Here is a 12350-nt window from a genome sequence, read left to right as displayed (position 1 = left end):
GTGCATCCTCCTCTGCCGAGACAAGGTGCGATGCGTCCCCTTGGACCACCGCTGGAGCAGGAGGCGATGCGTCCCCTTGGACCACCGCTGGAACAGGAGGCGATGCGTCCACCGGGACCACCGCTGGAACAGGAGGCGATGCGTCCACCGGGACCACCGCTGGAACAGGAGGCGATGCGTCCACCGGGACCACCGCTGGAACAGGAGGCGATGCGTCCACCGGGACCACCGCTGGAACATGAGGCGATGCGTCCACCGGGACCACCACTGGAACAGGAGGCGATGCGTCCACCGGGACCACCGCTGGAACAGGAGGCGATGCGTCCACCGGGACCACCGCTGGAACAGGAGGCGATGCGTCCACCGGAACCACCGCTGGAACAGGAGGCGATGCGTCCATCGGGACCACCGCTGGAGCAGGACGGTTGCGGCGGCGTCGGCGTGGTTTCCTTTGGCTCAGCTGAGGTATGGAAAGGACACTGGCAGGAACTGAGGAGGAATGACAGCCCACCGGAGAAGATGCGACAGCGCTGTCTGGTCCAGGCGAGGGTGTGGTGGCTTGGCCCTTCGGATGTGCTGAGAGGGCACCAACAGGTTTAGGGGAGAAGGAAATGAAGCCGGTCCGGATAGTTTGGACTGGGGCAGGAACGGACTGACGTCTCGGAGCAGAAGGAGGAGACTTGGAGGAGGAAGTGGCAGGCTCGAAGCTCCGTCCTGAAGCGCAGGGCTGCGGTGGCTTCCGGCGACTTTCCCCACGCCGTGGACCGACTCCGGGAGGGCAGATCGCCAGCCTTGTGCCCTCATAGCTGGAGCAATCCAGGAGCGTCTCCCCATCCCAACTCCCGTCCGGTTCAAAAAAGGGCGGCGAGGAACGCCGAGGCTGATGGCCGGGGACGCCGGGGACGCCGGCGGCGGCGAGGCGGAGCTGGGGCTGGAGAGGGAGAAGCTGGCCGGTGGTCGGACGTGAACCACTGAAGAAAGCAACTCCACGGAAGAATCTCCCTGCTGGATCCATTATTGCTTGGTGGAGTCATTCTGTCACGTGCGTGCCGGGCAGCGAGGAGGATCCAAGCGCAGGGAGCAAGAAGGCGAACAGGTGAGTCAGTTTAACACAGGTTTATTTAAGAGACACACTGGACACTGAAACAATGACTCCACCAAGGACACAAAACAGACAGGGTTAAAATACAGGAGGACCGGGAGCTAAGGTGATTGGGAAACAAGAGGCAGGTGGGAGCAATTAACGGAGACACAGACAAAACCTAAGAGTAGACAGGACGGGACATGACACAGTGTGTGTGTTTACTAGTTTTGGATTGTGTTCATGTTGATAAACTATAGTTTGTGAAGGCTGTGCCAACTCCAGCCTGTCCAGACATTGAGTCCACGGGTTTCCAAATAAGAGAAACAACGCTTCTATTGCCGTGCCTGAGGGAGTTTGTGCAGCTGAAAAAACGGACTTCTGTAGCCTACATCAGTCGGTACCGTGACAGGGAGGTCCGCGTTAGGCTCCGGAGACCCGTCGGTTTAAAAAATTAAATGTGGATTTCTGCGGATCACCGTCAGAGCCTGGTCAGAACCGAACACCAAAAGAGACGCGTGACTCAGCGGGACAGCTGGTTTCTGGGTCAGAACAGGATCAGAACCACTGCCTAGACCACCAGGAAAGGATGCGCGGCTTTTAAAAATACAAACTCGACTGGCTCGCTGGTGTCTGGGCCGGATCCAGCTCACCGAATCCCGCATGAGCTCCAGAACCGGAAGACAAGCGTCTCTCTTCCTCTCCTCCTAAACTACATTACGTGAATGGATATTAACGAGTATGAGACATCTGAGTATGAGACAGCAGTAGCTCAACAGGTTGAGCGGGTTGTCCACTAATCGGAAGGTTGCAGGCTCGATCCCGGCTCCGGACGGAGAATTCTGCTGTTGTGTCCTTGGGCAAGACACTTAACCCACCTTGCCTGCTGGTGGTGGTCAGAGGGACCGGTGGCGCCTGTGCTCGGCAGCCTCGCCTCTGTCAGTGCGCCCCAGGGCAGCTGTGGCTACATTGTAGCTCATCACCATCAGTGTGAGAATGTGTGTGTGAATGGATGAATGATACACTGTAGTGTAAAGCGCTTTGGAGTCCTTACTCTGAGAGGCGCTATACAAGTGCAAATGGATTCATCATTAACACTATTTTAATTTTCTGGTACGTGATAGTAATCTCTACAATATTGAGATGTTAGCACAAGACTTTCAGCTAACATTGTTAACTGACAAGACACCTGCTGCCCAGACCCCCAGACCCCCCCCCCCCTTCCCGCTGCTTCTCCTCAATCTCTCTGCTTTAGCCAATCACTTCTCCATTTCTCCCTCTGGTTTGTCTCTGCTCTCTGGGGAGTGCAGCAAACTCATAACTTTATGGTTTTGGTCCTTCACAAGTATAACTATAAACATTTGAAGTTTTCTCTGTGTCAGAGTCGGCATTAGAATCCATATTTTTCTCTGGATTAAGCTAACAGGACACCCACAGCTGACATCACTTGGTTTGGCAAAAATAAATAAATAAAAAAAAAACTTTCTCACAAAAATGATTCTAAAAGCCCAAATAATTTATGTGCGTGTAAAAACTTGTTGAAAACAAGTTTCTATTATGTTTCTCTTAACATTGGTTCATGGGAGTCTCTAACCTGCAATTTGCTCCTTAAATCCCACCATGTTTAGTCTGAGTGTGTCATGAATTGATATTTCTCATTATAATTCCTGCATACAGAGTTATAATGTGTATTCATGTATATTTTTTGTGCACTGTCTTCTTTCTTTTGAAATTCTTTTGTTCCACATTTTACTGGATTAGCATCACTCATAGTCCATTAAAACATTTTCCAGATATGGCAATGCCAGCGCCTATAATGGCACCCCTCCTAAGTATCTTCAGAAGCTCCAGACTGTAATATATGTTATAATAGCGCAGAATGTAGCATCATACTGTGAGCCAAACAAGTCGAGTAATCCACTATAATTGGTTATATTTTTTAGCTGTGAGTCAACCTCTGTCTGCCTGCCTCTGCGCCATTGATAATCCAATATACAGTTCTTTAATCTTTACCCTGTGTGTTGAGCAAATTAATTAAATATTGACAAGGAATCCAGCAAAACCACAGAAAAACAGAATGTCACAGCTAAACTGATTAAATGCGTGACAGAGGTACGAGAGACCCAAGTAGAATCTATCTCATGCTCTATGAATGATTAAAAGCCATTGATGATCACTGAGTCCTGCAACTAGCTGAACACTGAGCAGATTAAAATCTGTTAGCATAGGCTCTCTTTCCACCAGCATCAGTGCATTGTTATTTTATTTTCTTCCAAAACTACAAGAAAGAGACAGAAATGTTTTCACGAGTGTTTCTCACAGAAAAAAGACAATCCCATTTCCTCTCCCTTGTAGAAAACACACCATCTGTCAGCGGGCATCTGGTAATGAGAGCCAAAGTAAACTCTTCGGGTCAAACACACACAGACGAGTCTAAGACTGCTGTTGGAGATGACTCTAAAGAAGCTAGTGTTGTTTCTTCCTGATTGACCCTTGTCCTTTATTTCCCACAAGCGTACTTCATTCTGTGTTGATCTGGTTGACACACATATATTTTGGGAAAAACCTGAGGAATCCTGGATTGTGTGTGAGGGGCCTAGAATGCATAGAAACCATGTTTTTGTCTGTGTATTTTAGATTATGTTAGCCTCTGTCTGTGTGGATGACTCAACAGGCACGGCATTGATGGGGTTGATTTTATTAGGGATGAAATTAGGGTCATGTTGCAATTTGGTTGTTGTGGTCTTATTATTCTGATCTATCTGTTGGAGCTTTTCACCGCTGAGAGACAGCTGGCTCAGAAACACGATCCAGACCACCAACTACCCACTCAAGACCTCAGAGCCAAATCAATGTCCAGGCTAGCATAGATTCACCAAAAAAAACAAAACAAAACAAACAAAAAAAACTTATTTCTCCGACAAGCATAGTTAGCATGCTCACCAACATAGATGAAATGGATACCAAAGATCATTCATCTATGTAGAGAATAATTTGCTTTATTTTGTTGCTGTTAACCCAACTATGAAAGCAGAAACAAATGGATTGGCAAGAGAGTATGGAGGTGTCAGGAAAAGCCCTGTGGCTGGGAAAGGTAGGGGAGGGTGGAGGCAGATTCTCTGTACCATCATCACGTGGCTGAAACAAATCCCTTCTCTCCTCTCCTCCTCACTCCTGCTGTGTATGAGCAGAGAGTTTGGCCCGGGGCACATGTTCAGATATGGGTGCTAGTGATTGGTTTGCTGCCAATGGTGGCAAAGGTCAAGTTGCTGAGTGCTTTTTGTTGTTTTTCTCAGAGTCACTGTTGGATTTTGTTCTTCTGTAACCCCATGTTTCATTATTGCAGTTAGGTGTGGAAGCAGCACTGTGAGTCGCATTTCTTGCACAGTTGTTTATTTCTAATTTTAAGCTTACTGCTTTATATAGTTTGTTAATCTGATGTAACAAAGTCAATTATTCAACGTATTTAGTGTAAAGTTGTTTGAGATGCAACCTAATGCCTACAGTATACTCAGTGGCAGCGTTTCACGTCGCCTTCCAGCAGGTGCGTTCAGATAAAGGCGTTATCAGTTCGCTGCCAGAAAGAACAAAACATGGCTCTGCTGATAAAAAATTAGGGGAACTAATTAGTCTTAAGGGTAGTCCCAAGTGAAACAATGAGCTATGAAAGATATTATTAGATGTATGTGATCAATTATTAACTTGATAAAAAAGAAGACAAAAGGGGGGAAAATCTTGGAAAAAAATAAAAAATATTTCACCCTGACGAATCACTCTTTCACTCACACACATAAAGAGAAGAAAGAGAGATAATAGCATTAATTTAATATAATCAGCAAATTGACCTAATTCTAACTTATCAACTTAGCTAACTTGTTTAGATTCATGTTGCTTGGAAGAAGCTTCTTCAGTTTTGAGGAAAATCTAAATTAGCCTGACCTGAATGATTGAAATGAAAGAAAGAGCGTCTCTAATGCTGTGCAAAACATTATGCTGCAGATAACAATAACAAAAAAATAAAAGATGTTAACTTCAACTCAGAAGGTTGTAGGTTTAAATACTGACATGTATACTGACACTAAGCATTTGTCTTCTGGTTTGTTGGTTTCCTTTCAAAGAGCAAAAACGTGTATACTGTGTATATTGGCCTGGGGTGAGACCGGTTGTTAAAGAGACAATGTGTAGTTTTTACAGTTAATCTCTGGAATTATCGATTAAAATGTTGAAAATGAATTAAAAGATGTTCATTTGTTAAAAATAATGGCGGCTTTGTAACACGCTGAACGTGCCCGTCTCCATCTGCCAGTGGATTACAGACTTTCTGACAGATATGAGACAGCACTTGAGGCTGGGAAAAAATGTCTCTCAGACACACCCAAAGCACCAACACTGGAACCCCCCAGGGCTGTGTCCTCTCTCCTCTACTCTCTCCCTCATGCTCCCACTTCCGGTTGGTAACAAGATGGCGCCTGTGCTTGGCTTAGCCGCAGTCACCGGCCACTATTTTCCACCTTGTCCTTCCGTTTGTTCACGATCACCCAAGATGCACCGAGGACGTACCTCCCTGTTTGTTTATCTGAGTGGCGCACTGGCCCGAAGTCAAACAACGCTTCCTACCAGGACGCCTCCAGCGATGTTTATCCGGTCCCGGGAAAACGTCAGAAGAAAAGAGAAAAACGAGCAGGAATCCAGATGAGAATAAAACTACTCTTAAATCTAGTAAACATCGGCGTGATCTTCAAGCTTCTAGTCCTTTGCCACTTCTGCATTCCCGCCAGGCCGCGTTGCGGCGCTGTTTCTCCATCCAAGTTTTTTAAAGTCGGTTTATCCTCAGTCCTCAGTGGTTTCTCCTCATGTTCCCTCCATGAGTGGTTTTATAAACACCGTGGATCTAATCCTGCTAATTTACATCCACTAACTCCAGCTATTTCTGTAGTTTCTGATTACTCCACCTCACTCAGCATGGCTCTATTAAACACCCACTCTGTTAACAATAAGTCCTCCCTGCGCAGTGATTTAATTTTCTCTAAAAACCTGAATTTTCAGTTTCTGACTGAAGTTTGGCAGCAAAAATCTGATTATTCTGGTCTGATTGAACTCTGCCCGAGTGGTTATTCTTTTCGTAGCCAGCCCCGGGGTTCTGGTCATGGTGGAGGCCTAGCTGATGTTTTCAGAGACCATCTACCATGTAGCTCTACAACCTCTGGTCGCTTTGCTTCCTTTGAACTGCAGCTGATTAAAGTCGGGCGTAAGGAACCGTTCTACTGTGCTGTGGTCTATCGTCCACCTGGTCCAAACAGTTTTTTTCCTTCAGGAGTTTAGTGACTTTCTATCCTCCACTGTGAAGCTGTCCAGACTGGTGAATGTTGGTGACTTTAACATCCATGTTGATGAGCCCTCTGATCACTTTGACATGAATTTTTCCAGCCTTATGGACTCCTTCAGCATTACCCAGCATGTTTCTGGCCCCACACGCACCAGGGGACACACTCTAGACCTTGTTTTTACCCTGAGTCTAAATGCTGACAGTGTTTGTCCTGAGGATTTTAATGTTTCAGATCTGCCTTCGCAGCCTTAAGCGCCAATGCAGAAAAATTGAGCTTGTGGAAGAAAACCCATCTCCACGTCCATCTGCTGCACCTAAAAGATCTTCTGACATCCTTCAACTCTGCAGTCAGAGACGCAAGAGTTTCCTATTTTTCCAACCTGGTGTCCCAGAGCAAAGGGAACCCCAAGGTGCTGTTTAACACCATCAGCAGCATTGTCTCTCCTGCCTCTCCTAGAGCCTCCATCCACTCTGTTGCAGACTGTGAGTACTTTCTATCTTTCTTTGTGGACAAAGTCAATAAGGCTAGATCTAGCATCTCTCCTTCAGCCTTATTGCTGCCTCTCCCGACTCCAACCAGGCTCATCATCCTAGATAGCTTTGTTCCTGTTTCTTTGCCTGAGTTAACCAAACTGGTTAACTCTATCATGACCTCTGCATGCCCCCTCGACATCTTACCCTCATCTTTGTTTAAAAGTGCTTTTCAGTCCATCGGTCCCAGTGTGCTCTCTGTAATTACTGCTTCTCTGGTTTCTGGTCAGGTCCCTGCTTGCTTTAAGAACTCTGTATTCCACCCGCTTCTTAAAAAACCGAGTCTCGACCCCTCTCTCCATAGCAGCTTCAGACCCATCTCTAAACTTCTGTTCATCTCCAAGATCTTGGAAAAGGTTGGGGCTAAACAACTCACAGCTGCTCTTGATGAACATAACATCTATGATAGCTTCCAGTCAGGTTTTCGTAGAGCTCATTCTACTGAAACAGCTCTTCTTAGGGTCTCTAATGACCTTCTGACTTACAGTGATGCAGGGGACTGTTCTGTTCTGGTCCTGTTGGACCTGACTGCAGCCTTTGACACTGTTGGCCATCACCTGCTACTGGAGAGGCTGAGAGACTGGGTAGGCCTATCAGGATCTGCTCTGGAGTGGCTCTCCTCTTATCTCTCTGAGCGCTCCTTTTCTGTGGCCGTCTCCAAGTTTAGGTTCTCCACCACCTCTCTTACCCATGGTGTCCCACAAGCTTCTGTGCTGGGGCCACTGCTCTTCCTCCTCTATCTGCTTCCTCTTCAGCACATCCAGAGCCCCTTCAAAGGAATCTCCTACCATCTTTATGCAGATGACATCCAACTGTACATCTCCTTTAAGCCCCATGAGATGTCTAAGCTGCAGCTGTTACACTCCTGCTTAGACTCTATCAAAACGTGGATGACTGGGAGCTTTCTTCAGCTGAATGAAGATAAGACTGAGATCCTCATCTGTGCCCAAGACAAGCTGGTTCCCAAAGTCAGGGACTCACTTGGTCAGCTTGCTTCCCACACCAAACCATGTGTCAGGAATCTTGGCATGACCTTTGACCCAGCTCCCACCCTGGATCCTCATGTCAGTTCTCTTGTTCGCTCTTCCTTCTTCCATCTCAGGAACATTGCTAAGCTGAGTCCCATTCTGTCCCACTCTGAACTTGAGACAGTTATCCACTCTTTCATTTCCTCACGCTTAGACTACTGCAACTCTCTTTTCACGTGTCTGAGCAGAACCTCCCTGAACCATCAACAGGTGGTTCAGAATGCCTGTGCTCGGCTTCTGACCAAGTCTTCCAAACACACCCACATCACCCCGCTTCTCCTCCAGCTTCACTGGCTGCCAGTCAACTTCAGGGTTCATTTCAAGATCCTGGTTCTGGTCTATCGGGCCTTACATGGACAAGCACCATCTTACATTGGTGATCTTCTTAGTCCCTACACCACCAGCAGGTCCCTGAGGTCCAGTGATCAAAGCCTACTGGTTGTGCAGCGCACCAGGCTTAAGACCAAAGGTGACAGATCATGTGCTGCTGTGGCACCCAGACTCTGGAACTCTCTCCCCCTGAGCCTGAGATCAGTGGACTCAGTGGTCTCCTTCAAAAAGCAGTTGAAGATTAACTTGTTCAAGCTGGCTTTTGTATGACCTTCTTCAACCTCTCGCTCTTTATTCTGCTCTTCCCACCTATTCCGCCTTCCTCAGGATCCACTGACTTCCCTCTTTCCTATTCACTCTTTTTCTTAACATTTTTTCTTTTAAATCCCAATTGCCTATTTTTGCTCATTTTAAATATATTTTTAAACATTTTCTAAATGCTTTTTTATATTTTTACTTTTGTTTTTGTTTTTGTGAAGCGCCTCGTGATTTTTATCTTGAGAGGCGCTATAGAAATGATATTTTCTTCTTCATCTTCTTCCATACTAACAGCTGCACCTCAAACCACCAGACTGTGAAATTGGTCAAGTTAGTGGATGACACCAACCTCATTGGCTGTCATGAGCTAGGGTGAGTATTCTCCCTCTACAAACCATCTCTGAGCTTGCTTCCAGGTGAGGGAGATGGTGAGACACCAGCTGTGTTGGATCTACAATCAGCAGGTTGGGTTTAAGAGAAGGATGGGGACACAGACACAACAAACATTGCTACTGTTTGGGTAGTTCCAGCCATACGCTTCAGTCACAAGGTGTTTGTACTACTTGTCTTGAGTAATTTGCCAGTCAACTAGTTGATCATTTTTGCTTCCTTGCTTCAGGTACTCTCTGGACTCCACAAATACCACAATAACCCTCTAGATCGCACTTGGCCACGTCACACCCTTCCATCTGACCAACCCGCTATCTCAACGCCATTCCTCAGCTTCCGCTGGACTTTGGACTCATCTTCGGCTCAATACCTCTCCCCGCTTCCAAGAACTCAGTCCTCCGTAAGTCCCCAAACAAACCCATCCTTCCCTGCTGTGTTCCCTCCCGGGACTCACCTGTCTCTGCTCTTCCCTAGATGCTGCTCTTGCCCCGTTTCCCATTCACTGGACTTCCCAGTTTCCATTTTTCTAACAAATAATACCTTTTGTTTACTTACCTTTTGTGTCATGTTGATTCTTCATGTCTTGTGTTAGACGCCTGCCTCGACATTGGCCTTATCTCAGATGGGGATGAGTCTGCATACAGAGGAGACGTGGAGCGCCTTGCGTCCTGGTGCAGAAACAACAACCTAGAGCTGAACGAGCAGAAGACAGTGGAGATGACTGTAGACTTCAGGAGAACACCGGCTCCACTGCCCAGTATATTCCTGACAGACAACCAGGTTTCAACCGTGAACTCCTTTCGCTTCCTTGGGTCCACCATCACCCATGAACTCAAGTGGGAGGTGTCCATCAATGTACTTATCAGGAATACCCAGCAAAGGATGCTCTTTATGGGTCAACTGAGGAAGCTCTGCATGCCAACCATGGTGATGATCCAGTACTACACGGCCATCATTGAATGAGTACTGACCTCCTCTATCACTGTGTGGTCTGCAGGAGCCACTGCCAGAGATAAACAAAGACTGCAACTGGTAGTGCGCTCAGCGGAGAAAGTAATCGGTTGCAGCCTTCCATCAGTACATGACCTGAACAACTCCAGGGTTCTGAAACATGCAGTTCAGATAACAGCTGACCCCTCTCACCCTGGTCATGGACTGTTTGAAACCCCACCTTCAGGGAGGAGGTTCAGGTCCTTACGGACTAGAACCTCATGCCGCAAAAACAGCTTCTTCCCCTCCACTGTAAGGCTCCTGAACAACCGATGAATGGCCAAAACACACACAAATGCCCCGGTCACCCACATTCCTACGCTTATGATCACTTTCTGACAATGTTTCTTTTCTTATTATTTGATGTATCCTAATGTAAATACTGCCTGACCTGACTTTGACGTGAATATATGTTTGCACCTTGTCACCAAAACAAATTCCTAGTAGATGAGCCTCTCACCTACATGGCAATAAATCTGATTCTGATTCTGTTTCTGAACATATAACCATAAACGTCGGGCCAAAAATACATGGAAGTGAGTCTAAAGCCTGAGTCATGCTTCTGCGCCTGCGTCAGTGCTGAGACACGCAATGCTATTATCCATCCTTGCGGGCCTGCTGTAGAGCCCCGCAAGGATGGACGGAGTCGAGCTCTCTTTTCTAAACATCCGTCCATCGAGACGGAGAATGCAAGCGATTGGTCAGGGCACCACTGCCGTCTACACCACCGCCATTGCGCCCTCAAAAACATAAAGAGAGCTGGGGATAACTAGCGGCAGACACAGAGAAGATTGAAGAATACCTTGCGAAAAAACTCTAAAAATATGAATGTTTGATTCTCCTGTGACTAGAGGAGTGAAAAGATGCGCATCAAGCGTTTTATTTGTGGACTGAAATGACAGGAAACGTGGGTTAAGAGGTGGCAAGAGCATGTAGAGGTGGAGGAGAACGAGAGACAAATTTGTCAAAAAGTCTCATATACAAAAAACACAATATAAACCCAGTTTCTTGGACCGGATACATGACAGGATACCACAGAACAGCGCTACGCACTCTGTTGTCCTGGCGGGGAATTGCTTTGCAACACTCCCCAGGAGATGGAGAAGTTTGAGGGCAAAACATCTCCGTCCGTGCGTTCCTGTCTCTCCCTGTTGGAGCTGACGGAGAAGCATGACTCAGGCTTGTCTCTTGGTAACACCATATTAACTGGCATGTTTCCTTCTAGGGGAGCCTGTGGGGACAAAATGCCTTTACTGATATGTAACAAGTGATTACAAAACTTTCACCATTCATAAACACTGTATTACACTTCTACCTCTTCACTCATTGCCAGTGATGAAAAGGAGGCTGAAGTGCTTGTCATTTTGCTGGAGGTTATGCTGCAAGTGATTTTTGGCCCTGACGGCTATCCGTTGGTAAGGTATTTCTTGAACACAAAAAATACTCTTGCTTGCAATGATTTAGGTATATATGCTCCCAATGGCCAGGGGAAATACACACCGTCACTTTATTTTCTACTTGGCTCTGTGGACTGGTATCCTCTTCAAGGCAACACCTCCTCTCCTCCAATGATGGCTGGAGGTATTCCAAAACTGCAGTCAAACAAGTGGGTGTAAAAGATGGATGCATGGCTGGATACCAAATACACCTTTTGTTTTTCTCCTGCCTGTTTCTGGTATTTTCATGATCTTGCATTGGGTAAGCAGTGGGAAACAGCTAATAGGGTACATGTTTAATCACATCATGACATTTCACATCCAAGTTGAGAATCTGAAAATTTGAGATTTTAAACACACACGTTATGCTGCAGACTGATAAAATGTGCCTTTCCTCTTTTCATGACAGGACCAGTGTCATATATTATACATCACATAACTTGATTCACCCTTTTTAACTTTGAGCAAGTTGGTTAACAGTCTGGGACAATTTGCTTTCCTTCTTCTCTTCGTCAGTTTGCTTGTGTGTTTGCCCTTAGACATGTTGTTTTAACCCTAGAGGTGTGTGTGTGTGTGTGTGTGTGCGCGCGCGTGTGTGTGTGTGTGTGTGTGTGTGTGTGTGTGTGTGTGTGTGTGTGTGTGTGTGTGTGTGTGTGTGTGTGTGTGTGTGTGTGTGTGTGTGTGTGGTCTACCGCCCTCTTGACAAGTGAACTAAGCTCTTCTCACTGATGTGTGTCAACAGCAGAGACACGCATACACAAAGTTAATAGGACCACTTTTTCCTTCATGAGTACCACAATACAGTTTGCTGTAGTGTAGTAGATGAGTTTTAGATTTTTTTAGAGCATCTTTCTCATAAAATGATGGGTATTTCTGCCCTCAGTCACATTTGCTTGAAGAAATTTCATAGCTCTTCAGCTCACCTTCATTAACATATTTTGTCTGCTCAGCTAAAATGAAGTTTTCCTAAAATCCTTACT

At 46.3% G+C, this 12350-nt stretch overlaps 1 long non-coding RNA gene across 1 annotated transcript; it reads left to right on the top strand.

Annotated features, from left to right (window-relative positions):
* The first annotated feature begins 8300 nt into the window (after nucleotides 1–8300).
* LOC139063770 (uncharacterized) lies at nucleotides 8301–12053 on the top strand. Its single transcript, XR_011517115.1, has 3 exons — nucleotides 8301–9104; nucleotides 9174–9344; nucleotides 9537–12053. It is a non-coding gene; the product is annotated as an uncharacterized lncRNA (long non-coding RNA).
* Nucleotides 12054–12350: the final 297 nt, after the last annotated feature.

The sequence above is a fragment of the Nothobranchius furzeri genome, chromosome 17, assembly GCF_043380555.1.
Source record: "Nothobranchius furzeri strain GRZ-AD chromosome 17, NfurGRZ-RIMD1, whole genome shotgun sequence".
Taxonomy (NCBI): Eukaryota; Metazoa; Chordata; class Actinopteri; order Cyprinodontiformes; family Nothobranchiidae; genus Nothobranchius; species Nothobranchius furzeri.
The sequence above is the reverse complement of the archived record's forward strand: the minus strand, read 5'-3'. Positions and strand labels throughout refer to the sequence as shown.